General features: G+C 39.4%; 1 protein-coding gene across 5 annotated transcripts in view; it reads left to right on the top strand.

Annotated features, from left to right (window-relative positions):
• The window catches only part of ADGRF5 (adhesion G protein-coupled receptor F5), a 118,706-nt gene that overhangs the window by 27,595 nt on the left and 71,686 nt on the right, over positions 1 to 19,425 (top strand). For 4 of the 5 annotated variants that reach the window (XM_004605840.2, XM_055136268.1, XM_055136269.1 and 1 more), the window contains exon 1: positions 12,530 to 12,743. The exons of the other annotated variant lie outside the window; for it this stretch is intronic. The gene's annotated coding sequence lies outside the window, so the exon portion shown is untranslated. Of the gene's footprint in view, positions 1 to 12,529; positions 12,744 to 19,425 lie in introns of those variants that run through there. 5 annotated transcript variants of the gene reach the window in all.

Genomic DNA, 19,425 nt, shown 5'->3' with positions numbered 1-19,425 from the left:
TAATTTTCATTTGTGTTTCATGTTTTTATCCTTACCACTGATGCCCTCAACTTTATGCTTCCCCTCCTATTTTAGGTCCTTTCTCGGACTGAATTTCAGGGCCATTGTTGTACTTCATAGACACAGGCGTCAGCTAGTCTTTCTCAAACAGATGTTGTCATTGTCTGACAAAACACATAGTCTTGAAAGGGCATTTGACAAAGAATACATCATTATGCTGAAGAATTTGAGAGCAGTGTCAGCACAGAGGCAAACATAACTATGAGACAGAAAGCAGGAGCCACGGAACAGCGACTCTGAGAGGTGTGATGTTGTCTTAGATAGATGTGGCTGTTTGTACCTTGGGGATGGTTTCTTCTGCATTACAGGAAGTGATATTGACCTATAAAAGTTCTTTATAGCACAAGTGGTGGAAAATTTATTGAGCTTTTGCAGCGTACTTAGAATTTTGAGTTGTACTTCGGAAATTATTTTTCACTCTCTGATAAAGATATCTAGGGGTTTGACAAAAATATCTATGGTTTTGTAAGCAATGAAAATGATATATGTTTATATCACATCATTGTACTGCGAAGCTTCATATTACCATAATTATCATCATTATTTCTAATGTATTATATTGGGCCAAAGAAAGTATGGAGTTCAAATTCTTGTTTCACATGCGGCTGACCAGTTTGCTCCGTGCACTATAAGCCAAGCGCCTCTGGGAAGGCCCTCTAGAAGAAACCAAGGAGTAGCCCATGAGCACATAATACCCCCCCAACCACATTATATTTATTAAACATGCCTCATTAAATATTTGCATTGAATAGATTGATAAAGAAGTAAATGCATCATTCAATCCCTTCATGTTTTAGTTCTGATAACTGTATTTTAAGAAAATAATTTTCAGGGGCTGGAGCAATAGCTAAGAGGTAGGGCGTTTGCCTTGCACGCGGCTGACCTGAGTTCGATTCCCAGCATCCCATATAGTCCCCTGAGCACCGCCAGGAGTAATTCCTGAGTGCATGAGCCAGGAGTAACCCCTATGCATTGCCAGTGTGACCCAAAAAGAAAAAAAAATTCAGAGACTGGAGTACAGAAGGTAGGGCGTTTGCCTTGTACATGGACAACCTGGGTTCAATACCCACCATCCCATATGGTCCCCTGAACATCACCAGGAGTAATTCCTGAGTGCAGAGTCAGAAGTAACCCCTGTACACCACAGAGTGTGACCCCCAAAAGTCAAATTTTTTCCTATATAATCTTATATTTTTATGTTATACATTTAACATTTTATTATATTTTACTTTTAATTTTATTTAATTTTTTGTGAAGTGAGATAGTTTTATTGAATGAAACTTATTTAGAATGATATGAGTAGAGAGGAGGAGAGAGAAGGCATGAGTTTCCCTTCAAGAGCAAGCATGAGTTTCTCAGGTGGAAAAGCCTCATTAAGCAGAGACAGAGACAAACTAGTGAGATACACATTGAAGGGAGAAAACAGCCTTGAAGAGCAAGCCTAAAGTATTTTATTATATTTTCAATTACAATAGTTATGATATCAATATACAAACTTACTAATTACTGCACACCAAAGTGTCCATGGCCCTCCCTCCACTGTTTTTTTGTCTTCTAATCTGCTCTCCCTGGGCTAGAGCGATAGCATAGTGGTTGGGCTTTCGCCTTTCACGCAGCCGACCCATGTTCGATTCCTCCGCCCCTCTCAGAGAGCCAGGCAAGCTACTGAGAGTATAGAGCCCGCACGGCAGAGCTTGGCAAGCTACCCGTGGCATATTGGATATGCCAAAAACAGTAACAATAAGTCTCACAATGAGAGACGTTACTGGTGCCCACCTGAACAGATCGCTCGAATCTGCTCTCCTTACCCCTATCTCTACCCCTTCTACTTGATAACTGGTACTGTATTTTATGTTTTTAGATGCATTATTATAGGAGTCATAGGGTTCATAAAATGGTCACAGGGTTACAAGGCATAAAGTATTTAATTTAAAGACCTATTTTAATAGTTATTTCAGACAGGGACAGTGAGGTGTAAACCCTTTCCCTAGTCTTATGTCTTATGTTCAAATTTGTTCTTATTTAGCTCTTATTTATAAATATTCTTTGTATTCAGGCATCCATTGAGATTACCAGTTACAAAATTATGAGTTTTTGTCTTTGCATTTCACTCATACAGTGATTATTTACCCATCCCTCCACCAGTGCCCATTCACCTCCACCAATGATCCCAGTATCCCTCTCACCACCTCCACCCCATCCCCACCACCCCACTCTGCCTCTGTGGCAGGGCATTCCCTTTTGTTCTCTCTCCTTTTGGGTGTTGTAGTTTGCAATAGAGGTATTGAGTGGCCTTCATGATCAGTCTATAGTCTACTTTCAGTTCGCATCTTCCAACCCTAATGGGTCCTCCCAACATCCTCTACTTGGTGTTCCCTTCTGTATCTGAGTTGCCTTTTCCCCCAGCATGTGAGGCCAGTTTCCAAGCTGTGGGGCAGAACTCCTGGTCTTTATCTCTACTACTTTTGAGTGTTAGTCTCCCCTCTGTTATATTCCACAGATGAGTGCAATCTTTCTATATCTGTCCCTCTGTTTCTAACACATTTCACTTAAAATGATACTTTCCATGTTGATTCAGTTATATACAAATTACATAAATTCATCTTTTCTAAGAGCTGAATAGTCTTCCACTGTGTAGATATACCAAAGTTTCTTTAACCAGTCATCTGTTTTTGGGCAATGATTCGGTTTTTATGCTTATAAAGACTTAGTATAAATGGGGGAGAGGGGGAGAGACAGACAGACAGACAGGCAGACAGACAGATTGTCTAGAACATATGTGTATGCTGATAGATCAGATCCAGTGCTGAGGAAGTAAGAGGAAACAGAACCCTGAAACAACAAGAGGAAGAACCAGGCATTAGGAGGAGCAGGCGTACAATCATCCATCAAAACCAGGTAGAGGGGCTGGAGCGATAGCACAGCGCGTAGGGCGATTGCCTTGCACGTGGCCAACCCGGGTTTGATTCCCAGCATCCCATATGGTCCTCTGAGCAGCGCCAGGGGTAATTCCTGAGTGCAGAGCCAGGAGTGATCCCTGTGCACCGCTGGGTGTGACCCAAAAAGAAAAAAAAGAAAAAAAACAGGTAGAACACTAAAAAAGTGATACAAAAGATATTTTAAAAAGTTTGAAAATGTGTGTCAAATATAGAGTAAATGATTAAACCCCTTTTGTTGATTACATTCTCAATGAAGTATGTGCCAAAGCTAAGAGTGATGAAAGCAGGTGAAAATGGTGATTTCTGAGGAATGAAAGAGTTAAAGGCAAAGATAGAATTATAAATTTATGTGATTGTAATAATTCCACCAACAATTAACAATATTTAACAATTAGATTTTAATGACTAAAGTATCTGTTCTCAGACACATGGATTCTCTCTGAAATAGCCATGTCCTCTACATAATTCTATCTTATCTTACTTTCCTCTCATTTAATTTCCTATTTTTAATATTAAAGACCCTTCACAAATTAAACTTTTTTTTAGTTTATCTACAATTTGTTGAAAATGGATAATATGTCAACATTTCAAGAGCATTTGAGTCAGAGTAACAGTTGTTCTATCACTTAAAGCAGTTCGTATCTAACTATAATTTTAGGTATTAAGGCAATGTAGACATAACTTTTGCAGTTGCTTCTCAAATCCTGCCATAACAAATAGCACCTCTACTCATGTTATATGACATCATATTTTTCAGATCATCAAAATGCCATTCACTACACTCTTAGTTCAGCTGTTTCTGATCTTAAAGTCATTTAGTGTTCTATAAAAAATATAAACACTGAAAAAATTGGACTCATTTATTTAGAGCACCATCTTTGGTACCAGTTGAACTATAAATCAAGCATCATAAATAAAAGTCTACAAGTTTAACCACATTTAACATTGCCTCTTTCTCCACACAGAAATCATGATTAATCATAAGGAAAAAGAGAAGATAACTTAATAACATGGGAATGGGGCAGGTATCAGGGTATGACTTTAAGAGTACTGAGTAGGAAGATGGAAGATCTAAATTTTAATGTCACCAATTAATAAATAGTTCTAACATCATATACCTCCTGACTTCAACATGTGGATGACATATATCATGCTATGAGCATATTACTGACATCATATTTCCTGATTAATGAATCCTATAAAGTTGGTAATCTATAAGAACTAAAAATGGAATTGGAAAAAAAGGCATTGATGGTCAGCCATCCCCAAGAGAAAGTCAACAAAAGTCAAGAGAGGGCGGTTACTCATACGTTTGTGAAGGAAATGTCCTAAGTTTGCCTTTATTTTCCTAACATGCTATCCATCTGTCTTCCAGAAGTGAGTAGGAAGAGTAATATTGGGAGTGAAATCCAAAACAAAGCTCCGCCTTGAGGTGCCTTAGATTTGTCAGGTAATTTGCATTTTTGATAGAGGTTGGGACTATCACTGGAAGCCTGAGGGAGAAGATAGAATGGAATCAGTCTACAATTGATTCGAGTGATGGAAGCTTCCATCCTTCCTTGCATAAGGACAGGTTTGTGCCAATGGGGAATTTTACTGGCCTTGGTATAGAAACACCAAGAAAGAGTTGATCTTTGGTTACATTGGGTCAAAAGGGTTACCAACCCTCTGGTTGTAGATTTATAAAGTAAATACAAACCGGGATTTCTCCATTAAAATATGAAGATAAGAGTGTTATGCAAGTTGAATGATTATATTCTTTTGTACATAATTCTGCTGTGTATACCCTAGAAATCCTTAAACTTGCTAATGTATCATATTTTCAAATACCCTTCTTATGTGAGCCAGACAAGGAGCTATCTGTGCCCTCAGAGACTTATGACTAATGAAGGCATAGAAAGCCAACACAATACAGATATAAGGCAAATAAGTACAATATAATATAGTAATAGTGATGGGTGGTATGGAAATAAATAATCAATAGAGGGGAATTGGAGAGCTGAGATATGAAATATGGTAATCAGCAAAGATTTTGCCAAGAAATCAGTGTTTGGGAAAAGCAAGAAAGAAATGATGGAGTAAAGTTAATTAATTTCTAAGCAAAGAGCAGTCCAAACAGAGAAAGGACTGAATAAAAAGATGTATATGGAATTGTGGCTGCTTTGTAATAAGGCTATGATGGAAGAAATAATACAAGCTAAGAGAAGAAAAGCAGGTGAGGGCTCTCCACAGCTGCATGAGTGTGAATCCAGACCCAGCAAAACCTCTTTTGGCATGGGCAACTCCTCGCAGAATGTCTCCTGCCTGAGAACTAAGCCTTGGCCCCATGCCCGCCCAGGAGGGGAAAGGTATTTCTCTCTCTCTCTCTCTCTCTCTCTCTCTCTCTCTCTCTCTCTCTCTCTCTCTCTCTCTCTCTCTCTCTCTCTCTCTCTCTCTCTCTCCCTCCCTCCCTCTCTCTCTCTCTCTCTCTCTCCGGGGATGAAGGGCGCGGTGTCCGCCATATTAAGACGACCACAGATTGGATTTTCAAGCCTGCAATGATCCAATATCTGGAAGAAATCTCCCTGGACTTAGTTGTTAAAGTACGGAAATTCAAAACCGCGGGGCTGCTAGTGCGGCCGCGCGACTTCTTTTGTCTTCACAGTAGGTCTGAATCTAATGGGGTACTCCTAACACAATAGTGATGTTTGTGTTGAAATATTGAATTTAACCAAAGTAAACAGAAAGTAAAATGAAACTTATCAGTCACAAGGCGGGGGGTGGGGGGGCGGGATGGGAGGTGTACTGTGTGGGTTGTTTTTTTTTTTTTTTGGTAGTGGTATATGGGTGCTGGTGAAGGGATAGTTGTTTCAGCATTGTATAACTGAGACCTAAGCCTGAAAGCATTGTAATCTTCCACATGGTGATTTAATAAAATAAAATTTTTATTTAAAAAAAAAGCAGGTGAGGAATTAAGGGAAAGAAAGGTGGAGAAAGCAGGGTACAAATGATGTATATTTTACAAGTCACTAAAAGGGCTTTCATGTTGGCTGTGAGATGGGATCATTGGATGTTTGAGAGTAGGTGTATATCATATATCTTATGCTTTAGAAGAACCATTTTAGCCATAATCTTGCATAGAGGTTAGTTATTGATCGGGATAATAATTTATTTAAGAGATAATTATGGCTTAGATAAGAATAGGGAAAGGTATGATGGGAGAAGAAACACTCAATTACATATACAGTAAAGTAGACCGAATAGGATTTGATGATAAATTAGTTTGCTAAGAAGGACTCTAAAGATGTCTTGATATAGATAACCTGGAAAGATAGAGATGCTCATTACTATGATAAGAGAGACCAATGGATTAGCTGGCTCAAGAATTTAGTTTTGAACATGCTAAATTTCAGATGCTCTTAAGAATCATAGTGGAAATATCCAGTAAGCACCTTTATAGATGTTTCAGAAATTCAGCTAAGAGTTCCATGACATATATATATATGTTTCTTATGCAATAAATCTTATAATCTTAACTTTCTTAAATTATAAAATATAAATTATATTTCTTATAATTTAAATAATCTTAAATTTCTGATAATCTCTGTGCAAGATTATAGTTAAAATGGTTCTCATAAAGTATAAGATATATTATATCCACCTACACTCAAACATCCAATGATCTCATCTCACAGCCAACATGAAAGCCCTTTTAGTGACTTGTAAAGCAGATGTCATTTGGGAGTCATTGACATTAAAATTTAAACAATGGAACTATTGGAAATATCCTGGGGGTAACAGCAGAAGAGAGCTTGAATGTCTGACTGAATCATAAAGTAAGTATTGAGACAATATGTTAAGAATGAGGAAACTAGGACTGGAATAAGAAGGAACAATTTAATTCACTCACTTTTATTGATCATCTACATTATGTTAACATTGTACTATGATCTTGCATGCGATAATAAGACTAGTCCACCCATAGTGATTCTGGCACTATCAGTGCTTTGAAAAAAATTATTTGAATGCAATGTGGCGATTGCAAAAACCAGGACAAATAAAAGCAGGAAACAAAAGAAACATATTGGTTACCATGAACCATGAAGAAGGACACTTAATCCAGCCTGTTTGAGCTAGCAGGATTCTTGAAAGAAATAACCCCTATCATTTGAAGGGAAACTGAATGTCAGGTTGTTTAAAAGGGAAAAACAGAAAGGAAAAACAGCCCAGAACATGTTAGAAAATTCACATTTCTCTGGTGTTGACTTTCATGTCTGAGGAAATAGCTGTATTTCTAAGGAGGCTACCCTTGAGTCCTGAAAGATAATTTATATTGGGGCCGAAGAGATAGGACAGTAGGTTGCACTCTCCTTGCACACAGCCAAACTAAGTCTTATCTCTGACACTCCATGTTGTCCCCCTAGCCAGCCAGGAGTGATCCCTGAGTTCAGAGCTAGGAGTAAGGCCTGAGCATTGCCAAATGTGTCCCCCCAAACAAACAAACAAACAAACAAACAAAGATTCCCTCATGCTATTATAAAACGGTGATGTAACTCTTTCAGATGCATCATTGCAGTCTGTTAAGGTTTAGCTTCAATTAGTCACCTACTCCAACATCTTAGAATTCAGAAGTTTTGTTTTCAGTTTCTTCAGTTAAAGTGGAACACGGTAGAGCCTTACCACCAGCAGTTAATCCTGGTCTCCTATGCTGAGACCATATGGTGGTTCCATTTTTTATATTTGTCTTTGTTTTCACTGCAAAGTAAGTGCGACAAGCACAGAGTGTTCCTAGCAACAAACCCGACGGTGGGTGAGAGAGGAATTGCTCCTCAGGGAGAGCCAAACGACAGGCACCGTGACAACGCCCATCCCATGTCACAGAGCCAGCTGCGCCTGACAACCCAACACAAGCAGGAAGAGGGTTTGAAAGGAAGCCTTGACCCAGGAGCTCACTCCAACATTTCTTAAGGCAAGCTGTATCCAATTCGAGTTGCCTGACATTAATAATCCTCCATTTTATTTAGTTAGTTAGTTGCCATACTCAATGTCACTCAGCTTACTCTTGCCTGGTTCTATGCTCAGGGATCACTTCTGGCAGGGCTCAAGGGAACCACGTGTGGTGTCAAGGATAGAACCTAGGGACAGATCCATGCAACTCAAGCATGCTGCTGGCTGTATTATACCCAATTTAGACTTTCATACAGTATATATATAGGATAGCACAGGTTGTAGGGCATTTGCCTTGCAGACGGCCGACCCAGGTTCGACTCCTCCGACCTTCTCGGAGAGACTGGCAAGCTACCGAGAGTATCTTGCCTGCACGGCAGAGCCTGGCAAGCTACCCATTGGCATATTCGCTATGCCAAAAACAGTAACAACAAGTCTCACAATGGAGACCTTACTGGTGCCCGCTCGAGCAAATCGATGAAAAACGGGATGACAGTGCCACAGTGCTACAAGACCCTAACTGTTTATATATTTTAGAGGTACAATATTTCCATATTGTTAGACTTTTGGGAGTAACTGGTAAGCAAGTTTCTCTTTCTTCTAAAGTAGACTACACTCTGTATGGTGTACATTGTGTGCCGTCTTGCAGTTACTTTCCAAAGCTGTCAGTCTGCTAGACTTTTGGGAGTAACTGGTAAGCAAGTTTCTCTTTCTTCTAAAGTAGACTACACTCTGTATGGTGTACATTGTGTGCCGTCTTGCAGTTACTTTCCAAAGCTGTCAGTCTGCAACATTCTTTCTGTGTTCCTTAGCACCTTGATCATGTTATATTTCCTACTACATTGTCTCCTTCCTCCTTATCACAACCAGTATCCTCCATCTATATAAGATCAATTTGTATATAAAAACAAAACACAATTCAAAGTCATCTTTGAAGTACCAATCTGTGCTAAACTTATGGTGAATGTAGCAGAAAACAGACAATATGAATATATGTACATTTATAATTACAGCAAAAAATTCTATTTATTGCAGAAACAACAATAACCCACTCTTATACAGAGAGATGTAGATGAGATATTTTTCTAAGAATTTTTGCATGCATACAATTAATTGAATCTGCATTAACATTGTGACAGATGTCACTTTTTCCTAGTAAAAAAAATAGTGGCACATTAAGATCTATCTATTCATTGAAGAGATAAAGCCCCACTGAGTTACTACTGATGAAATTTACTCTATTCACCCCAAGACTGCTTTGGTTAAAGTCCCAAGTTCTTTCCTACTGCTTGTATTTAACATTACAGATTGTTAGTGTCAGAAATATTTGGAAGTATCCCTTTACATTTATCATAAAAAATTAAGACCATTAATATTTATTAAAGATTAATATTTTGGTATATTTTAACTCTAAGTTATTTGGCTTTCTTTATATATGTGTTTTTCTATACTTCTAATGTTTTGATATTCTTGTATTTTTAAGGTCAAGGGTAGTATTTTATGAATCCCTATATTTTCAAAGCCCAAAAGCAGTTTTTATGTGGAACCAATAGAATTATTTTTATAATAAATTTCCTTTAACTATTGAGGTTTTTAGCTGCAAACAACAGAAAACCCTATTAGAATAGAATTCAATATAAGAGACTTCATTATTCCCCTCATCTAATATATCTAGAAGTGACATGTGTCTGTAATTGGCCACACATCCAATAGCCAGCAAAGAAAATGAGATCACCACGCTCCAATCAGAATTCACCCTCCCACCCTTACCCCCACCCACCCACACCCATTCCGGTAGGGAGCAGCTTGCTTTCCCTAAGCAGAAAATCTTGCTGGGTGCATTTCCCATTGAGACCCTGGATGGCAGCAAGGATGCATTAAAGAGTGAGCAACCACAAATGAGCAATCTCCAACATCTCCCTGTGACTGCATGGAGTGAGCTTTAAGATACACTTGAAAATTAGTACTGAGAAGCAGCACAATAAGATTTTTCAGGACCATCTTTTTCTTTTTATTTTTTTTTACCAAAACACTTCATTTTGCCTGAAGTTTCCGTATACCTCTGCTAGATTCTGATAGAAGAGTCATACCTCAGCAGAGAAAGGGAGACGAGGCAAGTGGAAAGAATGAGCTAGCTGGAGGAATTCAGGCCCAGATACTAACATGCAGTTCTCAAGTTGTTCTTCCAAATCAGGCTTACCAGAACCCATAAGCAAAACAGTATTACTATCTACCTTAACACAAAATGAAACAGAGTTTCAGTGGGGACCTTAAGGCTACAAGGTCATGTAAATAAAAATCACTAGGAACTAGATTTGAATGTCTTCAAATGCTGGCGACTTGGCCATAAGGCTTGTAGTCTGGGGATTCCCTGCCTTATACTCACCTCATGCGCAAACTCACAATGCAGATTACTGGGCTTCAGGCCAGATTTCATTCATCAGATGTTTTGTGTGTAGGTCTCAGAGTAATAGCATTCCAAACACTGACACTTAAGCACAGGGCCAGAATAATAGTGCCGAGGGTAAGGTGCTCATCTTGCTTGTGGCTGACCTTGGTCCATATCCCTGTCACAATTTAGGATTCACCAAGTACTGCCTGGAGTGATCCCTAAGCACAGAACCAGAGGTACATCCTGAGAACTGGGGATGGGGCCAAAAATGATAATAATTGGATAAATAACATTGTGAGCCACTAGATGATGATTCATTTTCCCCCATCTGTGATGTGCTGTGGGCGTGTCTTATTTCTCCTTAGGCTTTGTTTTTTCTCATGTGTAAATGAGGATGGCTAGCTGAGAGATAACTCAAAAACTCTGGCTATAGATTATCTTCAAACTGATCAGTCTAGGATGGAGACACAGTACAGGGGTTCAAGAGCTTGCCACTACAGGGTGTGGCCTAACTTCTCCTTCTAAAACAAACAAAATTCAACAGCATAACTGCAGTTTGTCAATGGCCCTTTCCAGATATATTCTTTAAATATCAGGGTCATTGAGCTATTTTGTGTCACTGAATTTATAGTGGATACACAAATATTCATAGTTTTCCTGGAACCTGTAGCACTGTTGTCCCATTGCTCATTGATTCGCTTGAGCGGGCACCAGTAATGTCTCCATTGCGAGACTTGTTACTGTTTTTGGCATATTGAATATGCTGTGGGTAGCTTGCTAGGCTCTGCCATGTGGGCTGGATACTCTTGGTAGCTTGCTGGGCTCCCAAGATGAACTGAGGAATCTAACCCGGGTCGGCCGCATGTAAGACAAACTCCCTACCCACTGTACTATCACTCCAACCCTCCTGGAACCTAGGAAAATTATATTTCTTCATGCAGCATTTTAAGTTTATTCCTCCCTAAAGTTCCGACTAGAGTGACTGGAGAGTAGTACATAGGGAAGGTGCTTGCTTTACATGCTCCAGACCCTATGTCCATCCCTGGTATCTTATAGGGTCCTATGGGCACTGCCAGGAGTAATTCCTGAATTCAGAGCCAGGAGTAATACCATAATATTGCTAGGTGTAACTCAAAAACTGAAAATAAAATAAAGTCTAGACTAGTACTAAATGACTTCTTTAGTTTTTTCATTCTTTGGTGAGTTTGTAAATCTTTGATGCTTTGGCATTTCTAGAGATAAGGAACTCATTGATGATTTTAATTTTCTATTTAGTTTGAAGTCACAAACTCATATATCTTTAGAAAACCAGGCATCCTATCTATACAGCTCATTCTTTTGAAGCCATTTTTAGTTCCCTTCAGTTTCTTCTTTCTTTCTTTCTTTCTTTCTTTCTTTCTTTCTTTCTTTCTTTCTTTCTTTCTTTCTTTCTTTCTTTCTTTCTTTCTTTCTTTCTTTCTCTCTCTCTCTCTTTCTTCCTTTCTTCCTTTCTTTCTTTCTTTCTTTCTTTCTTTCTTTCTTTCTTTCTTTCTTTCTTTCTTTCTTTCTTTCTTTCTTTCTTTCTTTCTTTCTTTCTTTCTTCCTTTCTCCCTTTCTTTCTCCCTTTCTCTCTTTCCTTCTTTCTTTCTCCCTTTCTCTCTTTCCTTCTTTCTTTCTCTCTTTCTTTCTTTCTTTCTTTCTCTCTCTCTCTTTCTTTCTTTCTTTCTTTCTTTCTTTCTTTCTTTCTTTCTTTCTTTCTTTCTTTCTTTCTTTCTTTCTTTCTTTCTTTCTTTCTCTCTCTCTCTCTTTCTTTCTTTCTTTCTTTCTCTCTCTCTTTCTTTCCTTCTTTCTCTCTCTTTCTTTCTTTCTTTCTTTCTTTCTTTCTTTCTTTCTTTCTTTCTTTCTTTCTTTCTTTCTTTCTTTCTTTCTTTCTTTCTTTCTTTCTTTCTTTCTTTCTTTCTTTCTTTCTTTCTTTCTTTTCTTCCTTTCTTTCTGTCTTTCTGTCTTTCTTTCTCTAAGTTTTATAACAGAGAAAGGAAAGCGAAGACCTAGCGGCATTGTCAAACAAGTCCGGCCACTCAGTGGAGAGGTTTCCAGATAAGAAGGATCTGAAGGACTTCCCATGGGCGTGAGGGAAATAGCACACGCCATCCGGGGAAGAGGACCAGGAAATCACTTCTTGTTTTTCTAACTGCAGCCAAGCCTCAGGGATGGCCCTGTGAGGCTCTGGGAGGCGCGGGGAGACTGTGTGAGGACCGGAGCTGGGAAGACGCAGTCAGGGGTGTGGAGCGCCAGTGCTGCCTGAGGCCTCACCATGAGTCCTGCTTGTTGCTCTCTTTACTGGGCGTGAGGAGGCTGCCAGGCCCATGGCTTCCTAGAGGATACCTGGAAGTGTTTCAGCATTTGAGCAGCGCAGGAGCCGGCCTAGAGACAGCAGTTGTGGCCAGGTAACAGACTTTGTCTTGCTGTGTCTGTGTTATTCTGCAGCAAGACCACAGGTCCACATCAGCCATGGTGTTGCTTGGAAGGCATCTCGCAGTTAGCAGTCTCTGCCTGGTTTTCTCTCATGTCTCGGAGATGTGTCTGGGGGGAGCTGAAGCCATGGGTGCTCAAGAGCCTGTGTGTGCTGCGGGGAGTTGGTCAAGTTGCTATCTGTGTTTTAGGAGATGGAATATCAGGCAACTAGCGGGTATTTCTTTAGGGTTTTCCCTATTTAGAAAGGAAACTCTCTCTCTCTCTCTCTCTCTCTCTCTCTCTCTCTCTCTCTCTCTCTTTCTCTGTATGTGTCTGTGCCTTTGTGTTTTCTGTCTAGATGTCTCTCTCGTCTCTGTCTTCCCCGGGAAGGGGGTCCGGGGCCTCAGATGGAGCAAAGGGTGTTGTCAGCATCCGGGAAAGATCTGGGAGCAAAGGGTGGTCTTTGAAACATGAACTGGGCCCACTACAACCTCCAGCCCATGACTGGGCAAAAGAGGGCTGAGAGCTCTGGGAGGCAAAGCAGGACAGGTGCTGGGGAATAAAAATGCCTTGCATCTCCCAGAAGGGAGAGAAAGTTCTCTAATGTCTAATTTACTAATCATTTGTTTTCCACCACTTTGTCAGGTCACCCCATTTCACGGCAGCCAAGGTTTTGTTTGGTTTTTTTTTCATCAAGGGATAATAATGCCTTTGTTCTTTTATATTTGAATTGCACAAATAATACATTTTTTTTGGTATTTGTTGTATTTCAGAAATACAATAATTTCACACAGTGGAATAGTTCTACCTGCCTTATGCCCTGTTCTTTTCAAGCCCCTTCCTGCAGTTACCCCGTCAATACTTTGATGATTTATTTTCTGTCTTTCCAACCCTTGGAACAAACCAGGGCATAAAGGCAAATAATTCACAGTTAGATTTGCGTGTTGATTCTTGATAACACCTTCCTCTCACTGGAAAGACAGCATGATATATGGGAGTGTGAACAGTGTTCTTTTACCACTGAGAAAAGTCCAAGAGAGTTTTACTCATTTTTACTATTGTAATTTTTTGTTTCAGCTTATACACTCTCATGGGCATTAAAAAAATATGTATTTCTGAACTAGTGTTTTGAGTTTTGAATACTTTTAAGAAAGTCTGAGTTTTATTCATTTTTACACTTATTCTTTTTATATTTGGGGTTTGGCATTTAATAATATAAAAATAAACTTTACATAGATCCAAATCTGTGTTCTTTTCTTTCTTTTCTTTTGATTTTTGGGCCACACCCAGCAGTGCTCAGAGGCTACTCCTGGCTCTGCACTCGGGAATTACTCCTGGTGGGCTCAGGGGACCATACAGGATGTTGAGAAGGGTTGGCCACCTGCAAGGCAAGTGTCTTACCCGCTGGACTATCTTTCCTGCCCTCAAATCTGTTTTCTAACTAGCAGCTTGAGCTTCTGTCTGAAAAGATATCAAAGATGGCATTGTTCTAAAAATAAAAGGGGGGAAAAAAGCATATTAGAACAAAAAATTGGTGGGGTAGATGAATTCCCTTTGTACTTAAATGATTTCAATGATGGCTTCCTTTTCTATCACTTTCAGTCTTCTTTAAAAATGGAACATGTTAGTTTTTTCTCTATGCCTGTTTTAGAAATAAGTGACTAAATCACTATAAACAGGTCGTTGCAGACTTGTAAGAAGAAATTTGGGAAGAAGTTAAAATAAAAGAGCAATGTCAAATACCAAAATAATTGCAAAATACTTCCAGTTGCTAGTTTATATATATTCTTGCTGTTTTTCAATGTTTTTTGACCCCAAACTAGAAAGGTACTTGGCCCTGCTGGTTTTGGATGTGCCATGGTGTTTTGCTAATCATTCTGTTATGTTTCCCTGCCTTCAATTCATCTCCTGGTCCAATTAGTTATTTCACCCACTGCATGTTGTTAACTTCTCATGACAGAGATATACTCTTCTTTCAACATGTCAGAGATTCAACAGTTATAAGAAATACAAAGTATAGTTTTAGAAGTTATTTCTTTTTTTTTTCTATTTTTTTTCTCTTTGGGTCACACCTGGCTATGCACAGGGCTTACTCCTGGCTTTCCACTCAGGAATTACTCCTGGTGGTGCTTGGGGGACTATATGGGCTGCTAGGAATCGAACCCCAGTCAGCCATGTATAAGGCAAACACTCTCCCTGCTGTACTATCGCTCCAGCCCCAGTTTTAGAAGTTATTTCCATTTATCATACAAGGAATCTTTCAGGGGATATTCAGATGGTAAGAATCCCAGATCTCTTGTTTTCCAGTCCCATTCTGTGCCAGTATTGTGAGGATGAAAGGCAAGTGACATAGAGAGTTAAAGTGATTGACTGGACTATATAGGTTTTGTAGAACATGGCAGATATCTTCTAGGAAATTATATATAGAGAGAACATATGTATATAATTTATAGAATATATATATAATATATATCACTCCAGTGATACGATAGCAGAGCGGGTAGGGGATTTGCCTTGCACTCGGCCAACCTGGGTTTGACTCTTCCGTCCCTTTCAGAGAGCCTGGCAAGCTACCAAGAGTATCCCACCCACATGGCAGAGCCTGGCAAGCTACCCGTGGCATATTCGATATGCCCCAAACAGTAACAACAAGTTTCACAATGGAAACGTTACTGGTGCCCGCTCGAGCAAATCGATGAACAATGGGATGACAGTGCAGTGTTACGACTATATATATATATATATATATGTATATATACATATATATATAATTCAAGTTACTACTTGGTCTAGATTTTAACAAATTGTAGTACTTGCCGTCTGACAGCCTTACTCCAGAAATTTAACCAAAAGAAATAATGCCCAGAAACTTCCCTATATCAATTAAGTAAGAATCTCTGGGACAGACTGAGGTACATCATTGCTGGATGTGTTTTTATTGTACAGGAGATTGAGAAACACGTGTCCCATGCAGTAATTGATAAATGAAGAAATTAAGAAGTAGACCAAATAAGAAGTACTTTGTGTAGCTTAGAAGTTGGGACCAGAAGTGCCAACAGCCATGTGCATCGTGCATTAGGATTCTGGCTATTTTTGAGAGGAATGACCCACCTTACATCTGCACATAAGATTAAAGAGTTTTCCAGATCTCCTGAAAATAGCAGCCTTTTATGAACTTTAATTAGTAAACCCCACTGACTTCATTGCAGATAAACTGGCTCCTTAGTACTTGCAATTTACAAAATCAGATGAAATGTTCTAGGTAAACAGGATATGTTCTTCTAGTGCCAAATGATTGTGGGGTCATATATTTTATTCAAGGCCACTTTAGTGTGTTGTGTCCCAAACCCAAGAAAAGGGAGAAAAAAAAGACAAATTCCTCTTCTCCTTTTCTCCTCCTTCCTCTCTTCCTTCACATTCTTCCCCTGTCTTCTCTTTTTTCTTTCTCTTTCTTCTTTCATCTTCTCCTTGTATTCCTTCTCACTTTCCTTCTTCTTACTATGCTGAAGATTAAATTCCGGGCCTTGCATATTCAAAGCAAGTGCTCTGTCACTGAGCTACATCCATTGTCCAAGACTAATTTATTCTTAGCACAGTCTACTTTCTGTATTTATTTAAATATGAAAAGTCAATAAATCAGGGCATTTTTTTTTTCATAAAACTGAACCCTACGGGGCTGGAGAGATAGCATAGCGGGTAGGGCGTTTGCCTTGCACGCGGCCGACCCGGGTTCAAATCCCAGTATCCCATATGGTCCCCTGAGCACGGCCAGGCACAGGAATAACCCCTGTGCATTGCCAGGTGTGACCCAAAAAGCAAAAAAAAAAAAAAAAAAAACCTGAAGCCTAGTACCTTTTACCGCCAATGTTTGATGTTATAGCCTGAGTTGATATTATTCTCCTTTTTCCCATGTTATTTAAACATCCTAGTTTATAAAGTATTTCATGATGTTTTGCTACAGGCATTCAATTATTCCAACACTAACCTAACCACCACTATCGTCTTCTTGTCACCATTGTCCCATTGTCCTCATTTTTCCAATCATTCGTTAAGGCTGCTCTTATAACATGCTCTCTAATTTATTTTAATATTGCATGTAACCACGAAATGGTTACATTTCAAAAACTACTTCAGTAAAAGAAAACTTGTGAAAATTATTGTATCTCGCCATGGGAACCTATCTGAGGGTTTGCTAACCTGTTGCTGCTCTTTGTGTTAATGCTTTTGTTAAACAATCTTATTTGGCTTCTATGTTACACTCCCATTCAATCTGATGCACTCTTACTGGGATGTTAATATTGTAGACTTTGGAGATGTTGAATGCTCTAGGAAAATCCAGACAATTTAACTGGGCAATGAACTTATGTGGAGGCAGTGGTGGGACATGAGTGTGGCTGCCAAGGTTTCAGGAAGCACAGGGAAGTGGGGGAGAGGTCACCCACCCAGTCTCCAAGAAGGTCCAGAGTTTTCAGCCATAAAAACATGGTTACCTGAACTTTTCAACAGGTTAGCACCTCCACGGAGCTCATTCGTGAGGCTGTGAAGTTCAGCCAAAGGCATAGGGGCAGCTGTTGGGATGTGAGTTGACTGCCAATGTGGGTGCTGGGTTTTGGGTAGGGTGGAAACTTGACCCACCTCAACCCCCTCCCAAGATCACCCAGGTGGCCTCAGCCTGGACTGGTGTATCCAAGAAATTTTTGCAACTAGCTGATCTTTTTTAGATTTACTTGTGAGTCTGTGGAACAGGTGGGGTAGATGGGCTTGCAGGGCGGCAGTGTTGGAATGTGGGTGTGGCTGCTTGTCTTCCAGACTCCAAGAAGGCCCAGAGTTTTCAGCCATAAAAACCTGAGGTACCTAAAATGTTCTGCAGGTTAGCATCGATGTGGAGCTCAATTGTGAGGCAGTAGTGAGTTGGTATTATTCTTTGATGTAATGTTTGTTTCCTTTACAGAGAATACTCCGTATATACGTATGCATGCAAGCATAGTCCTCTCAGTTTATTTTAGTTTTCCCCGTACCTATGAATCTGGGCCCAGGGGAGGTGCCACAGAAAGGCCTGTTGAATTGAATAATGCATTGTCTTCAAGTGTACTGTAAATTCAGGTGTTATTTGCCAGCTCACCAAATAACAGTTTGCATTGCAGTTTTACATCATCTGTTTCTGGTCATGGTCATTAAATTGAATTTTTCCAGTTTGCTAGAATCACTGTTATCACTGCCATCCCATTGTTCATCAGTTTGCTCGAGCGGGCACCAATAACATCTCCACTGGTCCTTGTCACGTGCTAGTATAGCCCGATGGCATACTGGGGGCTCTTTCAGGATCAGGGGAATGAGGACCGTCGTTTGTTACTGTTTTTGGCATATCGAGTACGCCACACGTAGCTTGCCAGGCTCTTACTAGAATATAATTACAAATGAGAAGTCTATAAAATCCCAACTCAGTGGAGGTACCTATACTGGGAGATTTGATAAGTGTTGTGGAATCAAAGACTAAAGCGTACTTTCTTTTAATTAACTCATTCTTCATCAAAGGGAAACACAGGCACTGAACACCACATTAATGATATGATCTTTTCTTTCTTTTCTTTTCTTTTTTTTAATTGAATTTCATGATTGAGTTTTAGTCATACAATGATGGAAACACCCATCCCCTCTACCAATGTACATTTTCCACCACCAATGTCTCTAGTATCCCTCCTGCCACCCCCGTCCCACCCTACCCCCTGCCTCTATGGCAGACAATTTTCTTCTTAGTCTGTCTCTACTTTTGGGCCTTATGGTTTGCAATACAAATACTGAGAGGCCATCATGTTTGTTCTTTTTTCTACTTTTAGCACACAGTAATGATGTAATCTTTATTGAGTGTGTACCATTTATTAAATAGTGGGTTAAGTAGTCAATATGAATTGTTTACTCATTTAGATATTCCAATAATCCTATGCCTCAAGTACTATTATATTTCGTATTTCATATTTGAAGAGACACCCAATTTTATTTAAGTTGCTTAACGTTCCCAAAGCTAGCCTGTTAGAGAGATTGGAGTTTGATTTGAGTTCATTCATCCAATCATAATATTTGCTGCAAAACTCACCAGAGTGCTACAAAAATATCCAAACGGCAGGGACAGAAATGCAGCATATGTCTTGGGACATAAAGAGTGAGGTAGTAGGCAATAAAGGTTAAGAATTCAAACCTTGCCATCAGATTCAGCTACTTACTGTGTTACAGGGAGTGTACTAATTTGCCAAAGCATCAGTTTCTTATCAATATAATGGGAATAATGATAATTATAAACACTATGTGATTTGTGGTTTTAAATAAATCTGGTGAATGCAGTGTTTTAGCCTAAGGTCTGAAACACAATAAGGCTTGATTAACAGTAATAGTATAACTAGTAATAGTAATAGTATAGCTAGTAGGACACTTGCCATGCATGACGCTGACTCAGGTTAATCCCCAATATCCCATTGGTTTCCTGAGCCCTACCAGTAGTCACTCTTGAGTGAAGAGACAGACAGGAGTAAGTCCTGTGCATTGCCGATGTAGCCCCAAAGCAAATATGTTTTTTAAAAGGCTTGATAAATGAAAACGAATGTTACTAAGAGAATAACTGAGACCTGATATGACAGTTAAAACTCAGGAAGGAGGAATGGAGCATTTTAGTTGACCAAG

Source organism: Sorex araneus, chromosome 4, assembly GCF_027595985.1.
Source record: "Sorex araneus isolate mSorAra2 chromosome 4, mSorAra2.pri, whole genome shotgun sequence".
Classification (NCBI taxonomy): domain Eukaryota; kingdom Metazoa; phylum Chordata; class Mammalia; order Eulipotyphla; family Soricidae; genus Sorex; species Sorex araneus.
Note: the sequence above shows the minus strand (reverse complement) of the source record. Positions and strands in the feature narration are given on the sequence as shown.